The 22,500-nt window shown below is 53.2% G+C and overlaps 1 pseudogene; it reads left to right on the top strand.

Annotated features, from left to right (window-relative positions):
• The window catches only part of LOC149336129 (uncharacterized), a 568,238-nt pseudogene that overhangs the window by 371,441 nt on the left and 174,297 nt on the right, over positions 1–22,500 (top strand).

Genomic DNA, 22,500 nt, shown 5'->3' with positions numbered 1-22,500 from the left:
TATTTGGCTTGCGGCCATTTTGAAGCGAAAAGCGTGACTACGTGGGTCAGAGCCGAGCTTCGCGTGAGCGGAACCAGCGACCTCCGGAGGTCGTGGGTTCGGATCCCACAGGCGGCATGTGGTTGTTTTTTCTTCTGCTTTTCTAATCAATTAGCATTAAGCGATAACATATTCAGTAACATTCTAAATTGATCAACACCACAAATTGAATAAATAAAATTTAAAAAAAATCCCCTGTGCCCCTTGGTTTCTGTGGCTGTTGGCTTCTGTCATATTTATAACGAGCCCCTCATTCCTCTTCCCTTTTTTGCTTAATTGTCCATGGTACATGCATTTTTGCAAAGCAGTGCACACAGTTGCGCTTTGTCAATGAGAGGTTACTTTTGCAGGGGCTAAACAATGGTGTCAGTTATGCTCCCCGCATGATATAACTGCACATTCTTCTGCAGTCTACAGAGTGGGCTTACAACAAGGTGAATAAGAGGCGATTGGCTTGGCTGAGGGGAGTCTCAAGGCTGCCACCTCTTGCCATAGCTAAAATTACTTCTAGCATCAGAATTGCGTGGCCATTCACATGAATGACATGACCACATTTTTCTGTGAACTCTGCTGCTCATATAGCCTACACCATGTAATTTCCCAATTGTGTATGCATTCTTTAAAAAGCTTTATTTAGCTGCAGATATAATTGCACAGAGAGACAGGCCAAGAATTTTGAACTCAATAGATGTGCTGGTAATGTGGTCCAAATAATAATCTTTCTTGCTGTAACCTATACTAACCAGCAGTTTTCTTGCAACTTGCTCCACATTTATGGTAATATTTTGATGCAACGGATTTATAGAAGTGGTCTGTGTGAATATGATTGATATTTAAAAAGCTCTGCATGGGCCCTAGCTGGAATTTACAAATTCTTAAAAAGTGCTTCTCGTGACCACTGGTGACACCTCACCACGCTTTTTGTACCCCCTTCCAGTTGACGTCAGCTGGGATTTCTGGGTGCACCCTCACTGGGTGCGCTCAAGAAACACAGGCCGGGTGAGGTGGGGCATGTCGCAACCTGTTTCCTTTACCTTTTCTTGCCCACTGAGGTGCTCTGTGGTGAGGGGACAGGATCATCTTTTCTGATCGCCAATATCTTCGGTGTTAGTGAAGCTAGCCTAAAAATACTTGCTTTGCAGAGTGAACTGATGGAATAGCAATTGTGTGCACTTTCTAGCTTTAGTAAATAGTTTTTCATGTTCGCTTTAACATGCTTTCACAGCTTTATTTTCACTGTTTGGAAAGCTTATTGGAGCTGAAAATGCCCTTCGAACCTGTGGTCTTTAATTGAAGCTGCAGTCACTTGCCTTCTATTTATAGGCATCTATGATGCCACTAAGCAGGTGCAAGGTGGTCGATCGGAACGAGAAGTCAGTGTCAATAGAATCAGGCCCCTTTAGTGATATTTTACTTCATTGTTTAGTTGTGCGCAGGTTTTGTATGTTGCGGTGATTATGAGGCACGTAATGATGTATCTGTTTACTATATTTTTTACCTGATGTCCTGGCTCAGGAGCTGAGCTACTGATTCCAGCGTTGTCGTGTGTACTTCTCCTCCTTGTGAACGCGTCCTTCTCTCTGGTTTTCTACTTATTTATGGGGCAGCTCGGAACACAGTCATGTTCCGCCGGGCCGTCAGGAATGGCACCAGGAACCTGGGCCCCGCAGCATTTGCAGCGCCCCGGCTGCGGTCACGGGCACGCAACAGCCCGATGGTGCACTGTGTCACAGCGGTGGTGTGCAGGTACTGTCTTTTTGTACAGGCGAACAGGGAGCGGTACGCAGCTGTACAGCAGCATCCGTGGCACCTGAGTCCCCGCGAAGGGGATCACCGCAACCGAGGTTCCCCTCAGCTTGCGCACAGACACCACATTTGGTACCGCATTGAGTTTTCGTTTAACGCTTTCAGACGTGTCATCCGGCGAAACAGTCACCACGCCTCGACGGAACGCACCATAGAGTTTGGGGTGTCCCCGGAATAGTAGCTCGCGTTTCCCTACCGGAAGCACAATATCTCGGAGTAGCTTCTCCGCGGCGTCGACTGATTTCAGTGCACATACTAGGACGTTTTGGTCTTAAACGGGCCACACCGCAAGTCCTGCATTTGCGTCGTCCCCGAGGATGCTGCGGATTGGAGCGCCGGCTTGTCCAGGACCAAAAGTAGCCTTGAGGTCGACCGTGTTTCGCGGTTTCAGCACCACACGATGTCGTCTTTTTCGATGCGCGGCGTCTTCTGCGGCCGCCACCGGAGTTGCTTGGAGCGCTTTAAAGCTGCGTTCAGCGCACTCCTGCCCTGCGTATGCGCAGAGCTAGCTGGCGCATTTGCTAGGCGGCACCAGCACCAGCGTCCCTCGATGCCACCGACGCGTTCTTCTTTCCGCGCCAGACGCGGATCATATCTTGAAGGTAATCATCCTCGGTTGGTAGAGGATCCTCGTATGAGTCATTGAGTCGTATCCTCGGATTGAGTGGTATCCATTGCTACGATCCGCAAGGACTGTGGGTCATATCCGGTGAGTTGATTTGGAGCCGCCAGATCCGAGCGATCCCCGACCTGGGCCATTGCAGGCCCCGGCGCCGTTAGACTTAGCCCAACCGCGGCGCAACGAAAGCTCCAAATGACCGAAAAGTGGTCAAAAATTGACCTCACCTTAACAAACGTGGTGTAGACGGGTGGTGGTGGTGAAAAACATTTATATACAGATACAATTCAAGAGGTTATGTACGACCTGACCCAGAGGGGGCCTGCCCTTACAAGTACTAGGTAGAGGTCCCTAGTTCGGGAGCCCAGTGGCGTCGGCCGCCGCCCGGGCTCACGCGACCAAGGCCCATTGGGCCTGCAGGTCAGAGCAGCCGAGCAGGGTCGCCTCCCAGTCCTCCCGGGTTGGGTTGTGGTGAGGGGGGATAGCAGGGTAGGAGGGGCGGGCCCACATCATGTTCTAGATGTCCGAAAACTTCTCCGCAGAGTGCGGACAACTGCCCGAGAAAGAAGGGTCGAATTGTTTCAGAGGTGCCGGGCACAGCAAAGTATTAGTATACAGGCGGAGCAGAAGCCGCTCCTCCGCCTTTGACAGGCCTTTACACGGGCGGGGATAAAGACCGTGGCCAGATTGATCGAGTAAAACAATGTCTTTGAAGGTGGAAGCTGGAATAAATTCGAGTTCCTGACCGTCGGTGTCGGATGGGAACGTCCGGTCAGAGAGCGCGCGGGCGGCGGCGTCAGCTGCCCCATTTTCCTCAAGGGCCATGTTAGCAGGAGCCCAAAGGATACGCCGGTGAGCGGGGTTCCCGGTTTAGACGCTGTTGTGGAGAATGCGGTAGGCTAGGTGCGGTACCCAGCCCTGCTCGACGTTCGGGCAGGTCCCTCGCGGGTCGCAAATATTTCTTTTTGAAATAGGGATCAGATGCAGTCAATGCAATAGCGACCCCTGCGTGCGTTATGTCACGGGCTTGGAAAGTAAGGCCGTTCACTCTTTTGGATTGGTGGACGACTGCAGCCGTGTACCATCCCCCATGGTGGGGGCTGGAGTCATCAACGTAAAACACGCCGGGTTTCGAACCATAATGGCGGGCCAGAGCTGCCGACCGCGCCAGGCGCCGGCCATTATGGCCATCACGGTTCATGTTCGGGGGAAGAGGGCTCACGTGGAGGGCGCATCTCCGCTGGGATGGAATACGTACACGCTCTTCCATGAGAGTGGTGTGTTGGATGTGTAGTCGGGTAAGGAGGTGGCGACTCGACGATGTCTTCGAAAGGCGTGTGTATTGGTTGGTCAAGTGGGCTTCCCGGTGCTCTCGAAATGTGTTCATCATGCCCAGCACCAGGGGGCGCTTGTTGGAGGTGTTCACAATGAGGTCCAGAGCCCGCTTAATAATTTTCCGGAGGATGACTTCGAGAGAATCCTCGTCTTGCTTCCGCAGATGGATTTATGGATATTCGGATATAGAATTCGACTGGTTACAAATGCATGCGCCAGCCGCAAGGCGTCCTTACATCGTAACAACCACGCATCTTAGAAACCCGGCGGACCAAGCAGCCCACCTGGTCCCCGCCTGACGGAGTTCGGCCAATGTTGTTTCTGACCGTCTGTCTAGATGTATAAAAAGCCCCAGTGCCCGGACTTCAGCATTTTCAGGGACTGGACCTGTCTCAAGAGACAATGAAATTTTGGCGGTGCACTTTTGTAAGGGGCGTATGTGCACAAATTCAGACTTTTGGGTAGAGCATTGGAGGCCGCAGCGGCGAGCATAACGGTCCAATATAGTAGCCGCCTCCTGCAGGTTGGCCTCAATGTCTCCGATGGAACCCTGTGTGGCCCACAGGGTGATGTCATCGGGCTACAGCGCATGCTGCACACCGGCTACAGCGCCCAGCTGGGCCGGCAGGTGCATCATAGCCAGCTTGAATAACAGGGGGGAGAGCACCGCGCCCTGTGGTATACCCCTTGTTCCTAAATGAAAGGGCCATGTTCCTTGTCCTGGATTAGAATGTAAGATCGTCTGTCGGTTAAAACTGGCCAAATGTATTGAAAGGCGTTTCTGCCGCAGTTAGTTTGAGAGAGGCGGGTCAGAATAATCTCATGGGTAACGTTGTCGAATGCTCCCTTCAATTCCAAGGCCAGGACGACCTTGCCAGTGTGAGGACATTCGACGGAGTCGAGAACAGCTAGATTGAGTTGTAGCAGGACATCCTGTGCACATCTGTGTGGGCGACACCCGAACACGGTGTCTGCAAAAAGGTGTTTGGATTCCATGAACTCGGACAGCCTGTCGCCTGCCATCGTCTCTATGAATTTGCCCACACAGGAATTTAGAGAGATTTGACGAAGGTTGTCCGTGTATATGGCCTTGCCAGCTTTAGAAATGAAGGTGGCCAGGGCGGTCTTCCAGTCGATGGGTAGTGGCACTTCCCCAAGCCAGATTAAGTTAATGTAATTCAATAAAGACGGGTAAGCCGGGTCAGAGAAGTTGGATAACAATTTGACTAATTTTGTACCGACCTGATAGACGGTGTCGCTGAGGTTCCTGGAGACGATGATACCAGGCTTTCAGGGGGAAAAGTGTATGTGTCACAATTGATTGCGGTCTGTCACGGAGCCAACGCGGTATGCAACCGCTCCCGTCACCGACGCTAGCTCCCCCCCCCCCCCGCTGAAGAGGTGGAGGGCATCTCTTAGCGCATCAAGGCTACGCCTTCTCTGTCAAGATCACGTAGAAATGACTCGGACAGCCTAGAACAATGGACGACAATCCTCCCGCGTGCCGTGTCGGCGAGCGGTAGGAGAGGGAGCCGCCACACTCACAAGCCTAGTCACTCTCCAGGGGTTCCTTCTCCCCCGTTTTACAACGCGAGCTGGCGAGAGCCGTCACGCCGGACTAAGTTGTCAGTATATATTAGAAATTTAAACGAACCGAGGAAATACCCACTTGAAATTCCTGATGTAACTGGGAGGAATTTAGACAAGTGGTTGTTAGCCAGACTGGCTGTACACGATTAGTTAGGAATTCAATCCACTTAAAAAATATTAGGATGCAAGTTCAGATGCGCAAGTTTTAGTACCAGACGGCAGTGTGAAACCGTGTGGAAAGTTTTCGCATAATCTAGGAAGAAGCGATAATGTCAAGGTAGAGCATCCGTCTCGCGTGCAAGGCGGCCGGGGCACGAGTCACGGTGTCGCGCAATTCTCCAATTGGTTAAAAAGAAACTCTGCGTGTCGATGGATGTACAACCAGGCTTCGGGTGCGGCCTGAACTCGGTTACCGGAACGAAAAATGCACTCCCTCACCAGAGCCGTATTTGGCCACCCTGGTGCACTACATGCCAACAAACTTGCATTAACAAAGCAATTAACCCTCGGCTCTCAGTCCCCAGCGGCTGCGAAGCAATTGACCCAGGCGGCGGTCAGACCTTTGATGGAGTGGACGGTGCTAGGTATCTCTGGCTCCGGATAGGCCGCCAATGAAAAAAACCTGGCAGCGGTTAATGCTAGAACATTATCAAGTGAGGCTGGCATAGCAGTGCTGAATTAAATGGAATGTTATAGGGCTCTGTGAGTTTAGGAGGACAGATGAGGTATATACAGTACTAAGGGGGGGGGGGGAGAGGCACGTAATATGCTATCGCTTATTAGCAAATAGCGAGAACTAGGTGTGGGATTCGTCATCAATCAGGATACAGCTGGCAACTTGGAGGAGTTCTATAGTACTAACTAGGGGGTGGCAGCTATCGTAATTAGGTTTAATAAGAGGTACAAGCTGAAAGTAGTGCTGGCCTACGCGTCTACATCGGGCCATGATGGCCAGATCACTGAAAGTTTCTATGCAGACGTGGAATCCGCAATGAACAAAGAAAACTCACAGCAGGCTGCACCGATAGGCGACTTCAATGTGAATGTAGGCAAGAAGCAGGCCGGAGACCATGCCGTGAACGGCTCTGGCATAGGCGACAGGAACAGCAGAAGTGAGTTATTGCTAGAGTTTGCAGAGAGAAATTATGTGCAGAGCATTAATGCCTTCTGGAAAAAAAGTTTACAGGAAGCGCACATAGAAGGCACCAATGGTGAAAGTGAAATTAAAAAGACCATACTTTGCGCTCGCCCTGGTATGGTGCAGGATATGGAGCTTGTCAAAAATGTGCGTTGCAGCGACCACAGAATATTGAGGTCTCGAATTAGTTGAGACCTGGAAAGGGAACAGAAAAATTTGTGAAGCGGAATCCTAGCAACAAGTTAGCGGTAAGTGTAAAAAAGAAATTCAGAATATGGCTTCAGAACAGATGTTCGGCTCTAACTTAGTAAGACTGTCTTAATGATCAAACAATGAAAGGTAATCTCACAGCTATCATTATAGAGTGCGATGAAGAAGTGTGGATGGTTCGGCAGGATACTTACAAGCTCTCAGTGGACGAAAGTTCTATTTAACAAAAACCAAAATATTAAGGCGTCCAACCCTATTAAAAGAATAGAAGTGACAGAGCTATCAAATTTAATAAATAAGCGCAAAGTAGCCGACATAAGGAAGCTTAATATGGAGAAAAACGAGATCGCACTAAAGAATGGGGGTAGCGTAAAAGCAGTGAAGAGAAATTAGGCTTAGGTAGAAACCACATGTATCCGTTAAGAGACAAAGGCCAATGTGATTAGTTATTTGGAAAAAATAGTAAGACGTTGCTCGTTTCATATACGTTGTGTCGAACATCCTAGACAGTTCCAACAATTGTCAGGTTAATGACAGAACACGATGGATAGAAACACAATAATATAAATATGAAATAGCCTAATTAACCTTTCTAGTTAGACCGCATAAATCAATAAAACCGAGAACGAAATTGGTCGAGTTGGGGAATCGAACCAGGGTCTCCGGAGTGCGATACGAGCACGCTAGCCACTCCGTAATGCCAGCTGAATGGTTTGGAATGAACAAAGGCGCGTCTAGCTAATACGGCGTCTTCGTTCACTCCCATCTTCCCCCTTTCCCTTACGGCGAGGTGCAGGTGTCCACCCAGATATGCGAGAGAGATACATTTCCTTTCCTCACAAAATAAATTTACCGTCCAGCAAGGCGTACAGCCGAATTGGCGATGGCGTTCTGTGGACTCCCTGGCAGCGTTGCAAGACGCTGTCGCGTTCCACTCTTACAGGCGAAGCTTAACATGTTAACCACACATCAGTAACACACGCAGACAGCCAATGGACGCGTCATTCGCTGGCAGCACTTCATTCATCATTCACAACCACATTCTTAACGTACGCTCCCTTGCCGCACATGCCAAGGACGTACACCACGATCACATTCTGCGCCATTCCTCTGTACTTTGCTTTGCTGAAACCTGGATGGATCCCGAAGAGCCTCTCGAAATCATACATTTCCTATACTGCTGTGGTGCTCGCAGAGACCACAACAGAGCGGCGGGAGTCGCTATCTACTTGCGCACAGGTCACTCTGCAATACCAGTCGAAATGTTTGGCACGTCACATGAAGTTGGCGAACTGTGCGCCGCAAAGTTGCCCAACGGCTTGCTGGTAGTAGCTGCCTACTTCGCCCCTACCGCACTCACGAAAGACGTCGTGCACTTCCTGCAACTCGCATTAACCGTCCATCGATCCACACCGATGTTAGTAGTGGGGGACTTTAATGTTGACATAAAGACAAACAGCAATTTCCTAACACTTATGCGGGAGAACATCCCGTTCCTCTCGCTCGTAACGCGTCCCACGGCTGTGACAACCTCGCGAGGCACTTGTATAGATCTCGTCTTTGAGAATCAAGCATTGGTGTACCAATTCGAACATATATCACTCTATTTCTCCGACCACAAAGCTTCTTTCATGACTGTCAAGAACTGTTAGTGGAGTCTTTGTTAAAGGAATACGTGTGAAAAATAAAAAAAAAATTCTGTGATAGCGCATACATGTGTTGCTCGATTTCTTTGCCTCAATCTATCGAAAAGGTGAAACAGCTTATTTGCTGCGCTCAAATTTCGCATTAGGAAGTAACGTAATCGTCGGTATAGGGAAAATCATACTAGCCCTTAATTTTTTGGCAGAAAGCTTATTGCATCCGTGGTGCGAGCATGACCGCCAGCCACACCGCATCCTCCGTGAGTGACAAATAAATCCACTTCTGTTAAGGACGCAGCGCATACTGGTACATCAAATGTCATTTGCTTACTTTATGTGGACAAAATTACCATAAATACAACACGGTGCTCTGCACGGGCCACAAGCGCAAGCGTAAACGCATCCAACTAGCGCCTGTATCATAAACACGCGTGCACAAGCAACGACGGAGAGCCTTCGTAATGAAGGACTTTTGTACTTGAACGGCGTTTATGCTTCATTGTCCGCTCAAAACGACCACACTTCTTCATATCTGCGCTGGGATTTCTCTTGAATGAGAAAACGCTGGGCACCCGGTCCGGGTGGTCCGGTAACGAGGACGGGGCGCCTGCGTTGGCGGATAAGACCAGAAAAAAAGGTCACAGTGCCATTCACCTCGCTAGCTCTTCAAAATCAGCAAGTGAAAGAAAGGAATGCTTCCCACCAGAGATGAAGTGCGCTCCGCATATCCTATCTGCCGGTCTTGGCTTCCATTTATCTCGACGCATTGCGTGCACCTTCGGGAGATTCTCGTCCCGCGGAAAACGAAAAAAGCGGACGCCTTTCTTGGCACGGTTAGTGCATCCCACGGCACAGCAGCTCGCAGGCATCACGAGACAGGGTCGAGGCACGGGTTCCGGCGCCCGCACTGCGATAGCTTCCTTGCTCGCCCAGCAAAACTATACGGGATCGCACGCAAACGGAGGGCTGTTTTGCCCATCGGGTTCCCGGCGTTAGCCGGAAACGTCATCGCTGTGACGTCACTCGCTCTCGCGTGACGTACCCGAGGAGAGGTCTATTGAAAAGCGTGACATTGGGGGCGGAGCTGGTTACGAGGCCGACGCCGACGCCGACGCCGACGCGAAACCCAGGAACGGACGCCAAAGAGCTGCGCTCTAAAAATAGTTAAGTTAAAGTAGTCGAAGAGTTCTACCGAAATCTATACAGTAGCCGAAGTAATCACAAAAATAATGACAGGCAATAATGCACACCAGTGGGACCGCCAGCTAGCACAGAAAGAGGAAGTAAAGAAAGCCATAAGAGCAATGCAAATGGGGTCAGCAGCTGGTGCGGATCAGGCAACAGAAGATCTCTTGAAGCATGGAGGGGTGATTGCGCTAAAAAAACTAGCCATCCCGTATTTGCGACGCCTTATGACTCACAGAGTAGCAGAATTGAGCGGAAAGAGCAGAAGATTTTGTCGGGTGGGGAGCTTGTCCTGGGTACTCTCGTGTCCTGTTGCGTTCCTCGTTACAGGAAACTTATGTCTGACCTACACACTTGAAAACCGTCACGCTGGTAAAGAGAAGACAAAGGAACGCGACAACAGAATTTGGTAAGCTTGGAATAACGCACAGGTTATCGGATGAAAAATTAGTGTCGGGCCAGTTCACTCTCCACTGCCTGCAAGGGGTTTGCTAAGGTAATCCAAACAGAATCAGGACAACCTTACATTTCAACCAAACAATTAATCAGGCAGACTTTCGTAAAAGATTCTCGACTATAGACCATAATCACAATAGCAGTCAAGCCAGAGGACTGCGCAAAATGTAACCAACAGTACTCCCGCGCCGAAAGATTCATCTTCATAAAACCCGCTTGTCCAATACATTGGACAACTGGTGGCGCCATCTGTGCACCTTTTTTGAAATTAAACTGCTCACTTTCCCGCCAAAACACTTTGAAAACGGCGGCGTTCAGCGGCGCGACGTTCTATGGCACCTGCCGGAGAAGGAAGTGTTGTTTCTGCGATTTTACAGACTTTGAACGCGTAAATTTTGTTGGATATCAACAAAAATAGAACAGAAAACGTGTAGATATCATAATTGTAACTCTACATGACCTAACTTCTATGCTTTCAATCTGATTTCACGTGTCCAATACGTTGGACGCTGGGACTCAGCGCGGTTATTTTGACCGCGCTTTTGAGATGGCTTTCGCAATAACTGTAAACGAATACTGCTGGTGTTTAATGGCTGGGGACGAAATAACGTCTTTTTTGTTGTAGGAGACAGGCCTCGCGTTCCTGATGAGACGGCCGAAGCAGTTTTACAAAGAATTGGACAAGCCAACACATCAGTTGGTTGGTTTAGTTGGTTTATGGGGTTTAACGTCCCAAAGCAACTAAGGCTATGAGAGACGCCGTTGTGAAGGGCTCCGGAAATGTCGACCACCTGGGGTTCTTTAACGTGCACTGACTTCGCACAGTACACGGGCCTCTAGAATTTCTCCTCCAAAGAAATTCCAGCCGCCGCGGCCGGGATCGAACCCGCGACTTTTGGGTCAGCAGCCGAGCACCTTAAAGGGTCCCTGAAACGGTGTCCATGTAGGCAAAGAGAAGTCGAAGTATTGATAGACATTGAACGATCATCATCCTACCGCAAAAATTTTTGATCTACCTTATGTGGAACCAAAGATAATGGCTATTAAAAATGACCACAAGCCTTTTCCCTCTCAACTCGTACACTGGGGCGAACCATAAAAAAGTTAAAATTACAGGCCGGGACCATGCTCCGCCCATAAACACGTCATCGACGATTTCGGTTTGTTTACTTCCGGTTGACGCGCTCTTTCGCTCGCTCGCTCGCTTTCCCGCTGTCTGCTGTGTTCACCTGCGTCTCGCAACCGTCGCTGCGGCTTCTCTCGTACTATGGACCCCGAGCTGAAGGAACGACTTTTGTGGATGAGGGCCGAAATGGGATTTCAACCTTAAGGCGGGGACACATGTGCGAAAAGTGTGTGCGATTCGCTGCGGCGCGCCGTTGTGAACGACGTCGTAACGACCGATCGCAGCTCGTCGCCTGCGTCCAACCTGCTGGATGTCAACGACGAGCCGCGCGCGGTAAACGCAACGACGGGAAGCGGTAGTCAATACGATCGCGGAGAGCGGCAGCGTCATGATGCCGTACAGCGCGCTCCTCATGACGCTCGAGGCCGAGCCACGCCGGGCCGGCCTGCCAGCCTTGATGCCGGCTGCCGGCGACTGAAAAACGCGCTAGTATTGTTTGTTCTCGTTCATAGCAAGCCGTGGGATAGATGCATGTCAAAAATGCATCATTTCTGACGATCGCTGGCCAATACCGAGTTGCTGGTAAAAGTGATGACTGCGATACAAGCAAATTTCATCCCACAGCCGCTTTGGTGCTGCTGCTGCTTGGTGCGGTTCGCGTGCCGTCTGCTAGCTTCGTCGCTGAAGACGTCGTGGAAATCGAACATATCTTTTATTATGGGACGAGTTCGCAGTAAAGCGATGTGAATAGTAGGCCTTTTATTACAGCGCAGGCGACTTACGAAGCGGCGTCAGCTGAGGCTTCGGTGCGAAACCAGATAGGCCTAGCGACGTCTAGGGCAGCCTGGGACCAGCGCGCAGTTCGTTGCGCGGCGTTGCCGCAGGTGGTGTCGTTGCCGCAAGATCCACTTTTGCACAGGCATATTGTCGTTGCTCGAATCTAGGAAGCATCCTGTCTGGTATCATGGCTGTTTTGTATTTTCTTGTGCGAACGTGAGGTACGCCGAGCATGCCGGCCGGCCGGCCGGCCAGCCTGGCCGTCTGCCGGCGTCATAAAAACGAGCTAAAGTGTGTTCTTGACGTAAATAATGAACCCTGGGATAAGAAATGTGAAAAATGTGTCATTTTTGAGGATCGCTGACCAATACTGAGCTGCTGGTAAAAGTAACGACTGTGATACGAGCAAATTTCTTGCAACAACAGTCTCGCAGCTGCCGCTGGCCCGAAGTGGGGTCCGGCTCGCCTGGCGCCAGCTCGCTTAGATGCTGAAGGAGTCGCGGAAGGTGACCATACTATTATTTTATTGTGAGATGATGCTGTCGACTGCAAAGCGATGTGTAGAGTAAGCCTTTTATTATAGCTCAGGCGACTTCCGAAGCGCCGGCCGCTGCAGCTTCAATGCCAAACAGGCAATAGGCCTAGCGACGACCACGGCAGCCAGGCAGCAGCAGAGCTCGTCGCCCGGAGCGCCCGCGAGCGGTGCCGTTGCCGAAAGCTCGCAACATAAGCAGGCATGCTTTGTCGCTGCTCGAGAAGTATTTCTGATAACAAGGCGATCTTGCCTTGTGATATTTGTACACCATCCCAAGCAGCGCTCAGGCATTGATGCACGGCGGCGAAGTGCGACACCGGTTGTGAGCGGAGCTTGGGTAGAGCGGCGCAGCTATGCTCACCGCTTCGTGTGTCCCTGCTTGTAGTAGGGCGGCAGTTCGGAAGCGACGATCGGTGCGGCACGTCGGCCAAGTTTTTAAGGACACGCCGTTCAGAAATCGGGCGCTGAATCCTGACGACGACGACAGCTCGCTCACTTCATCTTTCGGCAGACAGTGCCGAAGGGCAACATCTTGCCGAACCCTCGCTTTGCAACCAGCGACACAGCACGGCCGGTCCATTTTGATTGCGCATGCGACGGAGGTCGCGACAGAAATCAGTAGTGCGGCGACTCCAAATCGCACCTCGGTTCTCGATTCGGTTCGACGGCGGCGCCGGCGGAGTGACACAAGCGGCACGAGCAGACGAAAGCATTGTAAACCGGAAGTGCAGTACTAATTTCTGACACTCAACACACAATAACCGCGTAAATATGCATATAAACGACAACTCTCCTTGGTGAATTGCGAAATGGTTCCGTAAAGAGTAAGAATGTGAAGTATCTAGAGCTTTTAGTTTGTTAAATATGCGATTTTACGTTGGCACCGCGAACCAATGAGAGCCCTGCGCTGGCGACGTAAAGAGTACTAAAATGACGTAATGAGTACAAATTCGGGCGGAAGTTCACCGCCGCTGGTCGCCGCAACCCTATTCAAAAATCCGGTATCGCGGCAAACCGGATTTTACCGGAACATATCGGTTTCATACCGGTCCGGTATCACTCTCATACCGGCGAGACCCGTCCGGTTTGATGGCTATACCGGTTCATACCGGTCCGGTATCGATCCCAAACCGGACAGACCGCTCCGGTACGGGGCTCATACCGGGCAGTACATTCCCGGTTCGAAGCTCAAATCGGACAGACCAGTCCGGTACGGAGCTCAAACCGGACAGACTAGTCCGGTACGGAGCTCAAACCGGACATACCAGCCTGTATTCAGAGCGATAGGTGCTGCGGTTTTGGTGCTTGGTCTGCAGATTGACTGTTGTACGCCAGCAGATATTTTTTAGGGGAAGGGGGGGGGGGGGGGGGCAGCGTGCGCATAAGTGCGATAATCAAAACATACACGGTTTTGTTGAAAGGTCTAGGAAAAGAAAAGGGCTAAGCGTGAGCTTCGCAGTGGCAAAACATGCAGTTTGTGAATGAAAGGCGGGGGCTGCATGAAGGTAAATTGCGGGAAAACCGCCATATTGGCTTCCCGTGCAGCAACCTGACAAAGCCAGGGCGGCTGTGTGCGGGCAACCGGCTATCATATATCCGCCAGCAGCCTTCGTAAGTCCTTCGAAGATTACTCTGGATTTCACAGTGCAGAACTTCAAGACTGGCTGATAAACATGGCGAGCCTCCGGTGACTGCGCCAGAGGCTCAAAAAGGTTCGTTACTGTCGCGTATAGCAGCAGCTTTCTTAATGTTCGCTAGCGGCAGCCTCTAGCGACGCATCGATGAAGAAAGAAAATTCTTGGTTTTCGTGCAGGAATTCTTTGCACTTCTTCAAGTGATCGCCCATTGATAACGCAACTTGTCCAAGCGTCATCGCGAGCGGCTCCACCCTTCACTCTATCAGGAACACATACTAATCACAAATCGCCCACAACATTTCTATCGACAAACAAGAAAAGGTTAATTCAACGGAGCCGGCAGCTTGGGGTGTTCCCTTAAGGGCGACGCTTCGTGCTAGCTAAAAGATACAGCGCTCGAGAGAACAAAATAAAAACAAAAACCACCTGTACAAACCTTACACGAGTAACCCGTCTTTGCGCAATTTTTTTTAAAAGCTTTTTTCTTTTCTCTCCTCACCGCCTTTGCTTTTCCTGGGTCCGGTCGCAAAAAAAAAACCTGCGCATTCCTGGCTTTTCTGTCCTGTCCCTTCCAGTGCCGTTCCCCGAAGCGGCGCGGAGGCGCTCACTCTACAACCCACGACCGAGCATTTTAAGCCGCCCTCCCGACCACGCTACCCGCGAGGCTTCCATGACGTGGCGAGGAGGTTCCGATTCAGCTTGTTCACTGTGCCCGGTCGCAGCGCGGTGACTTTATGCAGAAGTCCTCCCCCGCGTTTCCTGCGTTTGTTTGGAACAGGTTTTTCTCTCCTGCGGCTGGGAAATTGAGTGTCAAGCGATGAAGGTAGCTGCGAAAACACGCTGGCACTCGCTCGTTGGCGTTGAATTTGTGTTATACAATTTTTTGCGCCTTTCTTCGTGTTGCCTTGATCAATCCATGATCAAAGATGACATCGCCTTTCATGCGTACGTCCAGTGCAAATATGGTGGAACCCTATCATCCTTGTCTTGTGGGCGATTCCTCTGCGCGGGGCCGCACAGGCAGTCACTCGAGGCAGGTCTCTGTACAAAACGGTTTATTCTCACATGGCTGGTCGGTCGTCGTTGGGCAGCGGGGTCAGGTGTCGGGAGAGCTGGTCCGAGAGAGCTGGTCCGAGAGAGCTGGTCCGAGAGAGAGAGGGCGCGAGCCTTCCCGGTCGCGCCTTATGAAGGCTTCCTCCTAGCCTCGCTCCCCCCGCCCCGCCACTCGGGAAGAAGGGGACGAGGCTACTGCGGTGAGCGGCGCGGGATTTGAACTGCCCGCGAGCAGACCCTACATCTCCCCTCCCTCAAACGTCCGTCCCGGGGTCCGCCAGTAGGCGTTCGATGACCTCCGAGTCCGGGTCGTTATCCATGGAGTCGTCGCAGGGGGGAGGGGAGCTCGCCGGGGGGCCGCTCACCGCTAGCTGGATGGGCTCCTCACGAGCCGCCTGGGGGAGCGAGGCGCCTGGCTCCACTGGGGGCCCTGCCGGCAGCGCCCTCCAAAGCTCCTCGGCCGCCGGGGACAGCAGGTCTGGGCGGCTGGACTGGAGGATGCGGAGGGCCGCCTCCTCCGGGCTGACCCTCCGCAGTGGCCCAGCGGGGAAAGGTGCTGCAGTCGCCGCTATGTCAGGTATGCAACGCACCGGCCTCATGGCGGAGCCGGTGCACGACAAGCGTGCCGCAGAGCGAGCACAGGCCGGCCCGCTCCTCGTCGTTTTACAAGCGGCCGATGGCTCCTGGACCGCCTGGGTTGCGGCTGCTCGGCGGCCGAAGCGCCGGCTGGGTGCTGAGGGGTGCCCTGCGCTTGATGATCCCTGGCGCCCTTGCGTTGGCCTGCACCACTGGGAGGTGCTCTCCAGTGGCGCTGCTCCTGCCGCCAGCCGGGTGGCGCGCCTTGATGGCGGCCACCGTTCGACGGTGGTCTGCATTGCCTTCTGGAGCCCGAGCCACGGGCGTCGGTCCGCTGGAGCTTCCTAGAAGACATACTGAGAGGGCGAGAGCACTGCGAGTGATTATTGATCGAGAGACACGGGTGCTACCTGGTCCTTAGGTTGTAGCGTCGGTTGCGAACCGCACCGCTACCTGCTCGTCCTCCCGGGGGTGAGATCGCCGCATCGCGCTGATTTTCCACCGCTTCGCAGCCATCGTCCTTGCGAAGGTGGAAAGCCTTCAAATCAGCGACATGGACCGGACCGGCGGTTTCGCCGTTTGTCAACAACCGCAGCTGGTAGGTGAGCGGCGTAGTCCGTGCCGTAACTTCGTATGGCCCAGCCCACTTGTGCGCTAGCGACGCGGCGAAACCGCGCGCTGCGTTACTAAGTGGCTGCGTTCTCTGTAGTACTAAGTCGCCCGTGTTGAAAACGACGTGACGGCGACCTTTGTTGTACTGATCCGCCTGCTCCATGCGCGCGACATCGAGGTTTTCGCGGGCTGCTCGCTGCGCTGCCTCCAGGCGCTCCCGGAGCCTTGCCGCGTACTGCGAAAGCGGAGGGGGCGCAGGCCCCGCCGCGTCGAGTAGGGCATTCTCTAGCGGAAAAGCGATCTCTCTCCCAAAATTCAAGTAAGCGGGTGTAATACCCACTGACCTGTTCACGGTTGTCCTTGTAGCGAACGCCAGTTCGGACAGCCGCGCGTCCCAATCTCTGTGCTGCTCGGTCGTCGCGACCAGCATGCTCTTCAGATTTCGATTCACCCGCTCGGTTATGTTGCTCTGAGCGTGGTAGGGACTCGTTCTCCTGTGGCGGATTTGAAGCGGCCGACAAGAGTCTACAAAGACTTTGCTTGTGAAATAAGAAGCATTGTCTGTAATCAGGTCGGAAGGGAAACCGAAACGAGTGAAAGTCTCCAACAGTTTTTCCCAAATTCGTTCCGACACAAGCTTCCTAAGGGGGAAAACCTCAACCCACTTGGAATAGTGGTCAGTTATTACCAGGATGAATTGGTTTCCGCGCGCGGACCGAGGGAGGGGTCCCATGATATCGCACGCGACCACTTGCCACGGGTAGTTGCTAACTACCGCCTTAATCATGCCAGCGGGCTTGCCCGCCCGAGGCTTGGCTACCTGGCATACCGGGCAGGTACGGGCGTATCCCAGCACATCCTTTCTCATGCCTGGCCAGGTCGCGACACGGCATAACTTGTCGTAAGTCTTACTGCCGCTGCCATGGCCTGCCAGCGCTGAGTCATGGAAGTACTGCAGGAACCGTTTCCGCAACCTTCTCGGGACCACGACTTGGAAAGGGGATGCTATCGCCTCTTCCTCGTCAAGTTGGGGAATATAGCGGAGCAGCAAGCCATCATCGCCCAGCAGATACGCGTCGTACTTGCCCTCAGCGTTCCCGGTGCAAGCTGCGCTGCTCGCAAGCTCCTTCAGCACCCGCTGGCAAAGACCGTCTGCTTTCTGGGCCTCGATCAGCTCTTCTCTACTGACCGCTACTCCCCAAGACAGATTTCTTTCTGCCTCGCTCCTAGGCAGGCGAGCGGTCGCCGCCACGAGCTGCTGTGTTTCCCTTCCGTCACAGCACCGTGCGGGACCTTCCTCCGTCTCCTCTTTCTCCAAACCGGGCGCGACACTCCCGTCCGCCCTCTCCTCCTCTCCAACAGCGGTGACGCCGGTTTTTACAAAGCTGGGCGGCGCCTCTGAAGCGCTTCCGCCAGCATTCCACGGTGCGCGCGATAAAGCATCGGCCACCTTGTTCAAGCTGCCCCGGCGGTACTCGATGGCGTACGCGTAACGTTGCAACGTCAGCGCCCATCTCGCGAGTCTGCCTGCGGGGTTCTTGAGCCTCTTTAACCAAGACAATGCCTGATGATCTGTCTGCACGGTGAAGACCGCTCCGTCTAGGTACATGTCGAACTTCGACAATGCGAACATGATCGCCAGGCATTCCTTTTCGGTCACGGAGTAATTCCGCTCCGCCGATGTGAGCGTGCGACTAGCGAACGCGACAGGGCGCAGTTTGCCCTCGTGTTCCTGCAACAAAACAGCTCCAACACCGTAGTCACTAGCGTCTGTCTGCAAGACAAACTGCTTGTCCAGGTCGGGGAGGCGCAGACTAGCGGTATTCGCTATCGCGCGAGCCAAGGCAACAAATGCGTCACTCTGTTCCTTGCCCCAGACCCACTTCGAGCCTTTACGCAACAGCAGGTTCAGCGGCCTTGCAAGCTCCGAACAGCGCGGGATGAATTGCCTCTAGAACGCAACCATCCCCAAAAACCTCTGGAAGCTTTCCACATCCATGGGGCAGGGGTAGTTCAGAATTGCCTGCAGTTTGTCATCATTCGGTCTCAGTGTGCCATCATCCACGACAAAGCCCAAGAGGCTCACTCTCTTCGATGCCAACTGCACTTTCTTTGGATTAATGGTTAAACCGGCACGTCTCATTCTATCGAGAACGGAATTCAGGTGAATGAGGTGCTCCTCGAACGACTGTGAGAATATCACAACGTCGTCGAGGTACGCCATGGCGTAGTTGAACCTTGCATCGCCCAGCACGATGTCCATCAGTCGCATGAACGTGTTCGGGGCGTTAGACAAACCAAACGGGAGTCGAGTAAATTCGAAGAGCCCGCGGTGGCAGGTGAATGCGGTTTTCTCAATGTCACCTTCGGCCACCTCAATCTGCAGGTACCCTCTGCTTTGCATCTAGGACTGTGAAGAACCTCGCGTTCGCTAACGCGTACATCACAGCCTCGATCGACTGAAAAGGGTACGCAACCGTAGGCGTCAGTGAGTTGAGCTTACGATAATCAACACACAGCCTGACCGATCCATCTTTCTTCGGCGCTAGAACCACTGGTGACGCCCAGGGACTTTGTGAGGGTCTCACCGCACCGGTATCAATCATCTCGTCAAGGGCACAGTCGAGAAGTTGCCTCTTACGCGCACTTAACGGCCTCGGGTTACACCTGAAAGGGCGCGTATCAGCCCTCTGAATCTCGTGCTGAAGCAGGTCGGTTCTGCCCGGTTTCTCCGTGAAGCAATCCGAAAACGGGAGTAAAGTTTAAGCGAGCCTTCGGCGCTGACTACTGGTTCCTGAGAAAGACGCAATAATCGCTTCTAACGGGCCACCGTCTCTCAGCACCTCGAGGGAGCTCCCCTGCCTTTCTGTCGCACAGGTGTGGACACCCACCTTTTATGCAGGACAGCCGGGCAAGGATGCGCTTTCGAAGGGAATGAGGGGGGCCAGCTGGCTGTAACGATAGCCATTCTCCCCCATGTCGAGCACAATGCCTTCGCTCGAGAGAAAATCCCTTCCCAGAATTACTGGTATCGACAAGCCAGGCAGATAGACGAAGCGATGTCTCCGCTTTCTGCCGTCAAAGCGCATCGTAAGACGCACTGCTCCCTTTGCCTTTGCCGCCCCAGCTGCTAAGCTTAACGGGGTTTCGGCCGGTCTGACACGGATGTTACCTATCCGGCAGGCCTCGTACACCTCGTCACCGACCAGTGACAGCGTTGAGCCCGTGTCTACGAGTGCAGAGTAGCATCGACCCGCTAACTGCACTAGCATAAAAGGGCTTGAGCGCGGAACGACTCCCTGAGCTCTACAGGCGAGCGGGACAAAGGCCTCCCCGTCGCCGGCGCGGGAGTTGTTTTCCTGACTAGCGCCTTGACAACCATGAAATTCTTCCGCTGACGGTGAAAGGCCGGTGCCACCAGACATCACCGCCAGCGTCTGGCGTTTCCCTGCATACGCCTAGCTTGGCACTCGCGTGCCATGTGGCCGGGCTGGTTGAATTCCAGCAAAGCCGGTCGTTCACCCGCCGCGTGGACGGAGGACCCCTCGTTCCACGAAGCGGTTCGGGACGACTCTCCCCTTTCTCCGCGGCTTCCTGACGCTCGCTCGGCGCGCGGCCTGTGAGGCCGGCACGACGCCGCTGCTCGAATGCGTACGGGTCCAGCGCGCGAGGGACAACAGCGGGTTCCGCCTGCCTTTCCACGGCCATTACCTCGGCGCGCCGAGCCCTCATCGCGCATTCTCGGCCTCCATCCCATGCGCATCCCGGTTCCAGCGATTCGGCCGGCCTGGGGGGCGGCCGGTAGCGCAGTTCGGCCAGTAAATCCGCCTGCACGGTCTTGGCCTCCTGCGCTAGGGCCTCGAGGTTTGTAAAACTGCGGCCCCGCAGATACGGCTTGAAGCGTGGATGGCACTGCCTGATCACACGCGCAACCTGATCTCGATCGGTTGCCGTCGGATCTGCCCTCTTGTACAGCTCTTGCATTGCGCGTACGTACTCGAGGAGGCTTTCCTCTGGGTGTTGGGTGCGCAACACGAGCTCCTCCAGCATCCGGCGCTCATAATCAGGCGGCAAGAACTCGGCGCGGAAACAGTCTTTGAAGTCCGCCATCGACTGGAAAGTCGGCTGGCAGCGCCTCCATCGCGCCGCGCTCTCGACGAGTGCTACAGGCAGGACCTGCCCTAGCATTACGTCATCTGGGGCGCCCAGAGCCGTCTGGTAGTCCTCGAGTTGTAAAAACTCGTGGACTGATTTCGCGTCCGTGTACCCGGAAAAGGAGGGGACCTCCATATTTATCCGCGGGCGCGATGCTGTCGCCGATGCTACCGATGCTGCGGCCTGGTTGGCGCCAGCCACCGAACCGAGCTGACGGGCTAATGCCGGCAAACATCTCAGTCACCTGCCCTATTACGGCCGCCGCGTCGGCCGTCTCACTACCGGCTGCCCCGCCATCCAAAGCCGTGGCTGAAACATCCTTTCGGGAGGCATAGTTCGCGCCAACTGTCCGGCCGCACCGGCTAACTGCTCATGGCCACAAGAACATTCACATACACAACAATCTATCTACAAACACGCGGAAATACACAACAGAAAACACCCGAAAACTACATAAATAACACAAAACCCCTAACAAATTTACAACACTACACAAGTCGCTACCCCGCGAACATTCCGCCTGACCCGCTCCTTAACCCTATCGGTCCGGCGTGGCCCCGGACAAAGAGGGCCTGCCACGAGTCTGGCTGCACGTCCCAAAATCGGCAGAGAAATCGTCCACAAGGTGTTAATTAAAGCCGCACGCTGGGCGCCATTATTTGTGGGCGATTCCTCTGCGCGGGGCCGCACAGGCAGTCACTCGAGGCAGGTCTCTGTACAAAACGGTTTATTCTCACATGGCAGGTCGGTCGTCGTTGGGGCAGCCGGGTCAGGTGTCGGGAGAGCTGGTCCGAGAGAGAGAGAGGGCGCGAGCCTTCCCGGTCGCGCCTTATGAAGGCTTCCTCCTAGCCTCGCTCCCCCCGCCCCGCCACTCGGGAAGAAGGGGACGAGGCTACCGCGGTTAGCGGCGCGGGATTTGAACTGCCCGCGAGCAGACCCTACAGTCTCAGTGATGAATGACTTCGCTCCGAAAGACGAGAGTGGTGAACATTTGACCGGTGGAGGCCACAGCGGTGAAGGCGGATTTTATGACGGCGACGTCGTGCTGCTAGGACGTAAGTACGCATTTTAAATCACTCTGTTCTTTAAGTACTGCCTCCGTCTCGGGGATATGCTCGGCGTCAAAAGAACCGTTCTAACTGTCTAGTGTCTTTTTAACTAAAACTTTGTGGCTTGCACAGCGTAGAGGGACGGAATAGCGCAAAATTTTCTTTCAGTTACATACTGAAATTGCTTGTCCTTCATGATAACACGACTAAAATTAGTTTTATAGTTTGTATTCTTTCTTTACAGAGGCATGTGGTGTACACGTGCGAGAGCAATCATCGATAAGCGTCCAGAGGGGGAGCGGCTCAAGCCCTTGAACAAACATCAAGCATCGCATCGATGCTGCGGTATGTGCCGTAAATAATGGAGGATGACCACGCAAGCATCGGAATCGTCCGAGCAACCTGTTTACACACCAACAATGTTACGACGCAGATTTTCAATACATTATTGACTCAAATATGGAAGGCGTGAGGTGCATTCACGATACTGAGCATTGCCAATGCTCAGGGCCTGGCGTCTTGAGACGCCTTGCTTGTCTGTGGCTTGTCTGGGCCCACGAGGGCCCGCAATTCAGAGCCCCGTTTGTGCTACTGGGGTATGCATTTGTAATTATTGCATGCAGGTCCACCTCGGCAATGGAATTTTTATTCCTTCGGCGACGTGGGCAGCAGTTATGGTGGCACCCAAAGATTCGCGTTTCTGCAAGGACGAAGCCTTTGGACGACTCCACAACTCCTGGAAAGGAGCGTTACAGGGCAAGCTTGCCATCGGAACCTGAAGTCAGAAGCCTCGACAGTGGGCAGGAAGCCAATGACCTCTGAAAAGCTACAAGCCATTGGCCGTAAGTTGCATGTCACAGTGCTCAATGCATTATGTTGTGTGTCAGTGCCCAATTAAATGATAAGGTGGGGGCATTATGTACTACAAGTGATGTTTTCTTTTCGGCAGGTCCTTTTCA

Source organism: Amblyomma mixtum, chromosome 7 (assembly GCF_055824585.1).
Source record: "Amblyomma mixtum isolate Tamu chromosome 7, ASM5582458v1, whole genome shotgun sequence".
NCBI classification, from domain to species: Eukaryota; Metazoa; Arthropoda; class Arachnida; order Ixodida; family Ixodidae; genus Amblyomma; species Amblyomma mixtum.
The sequence above is the reverse complement of the archived record's forward strand: the minus strand, read 5'-3'. Positions and strand labels throughout refer to the sequence as shown.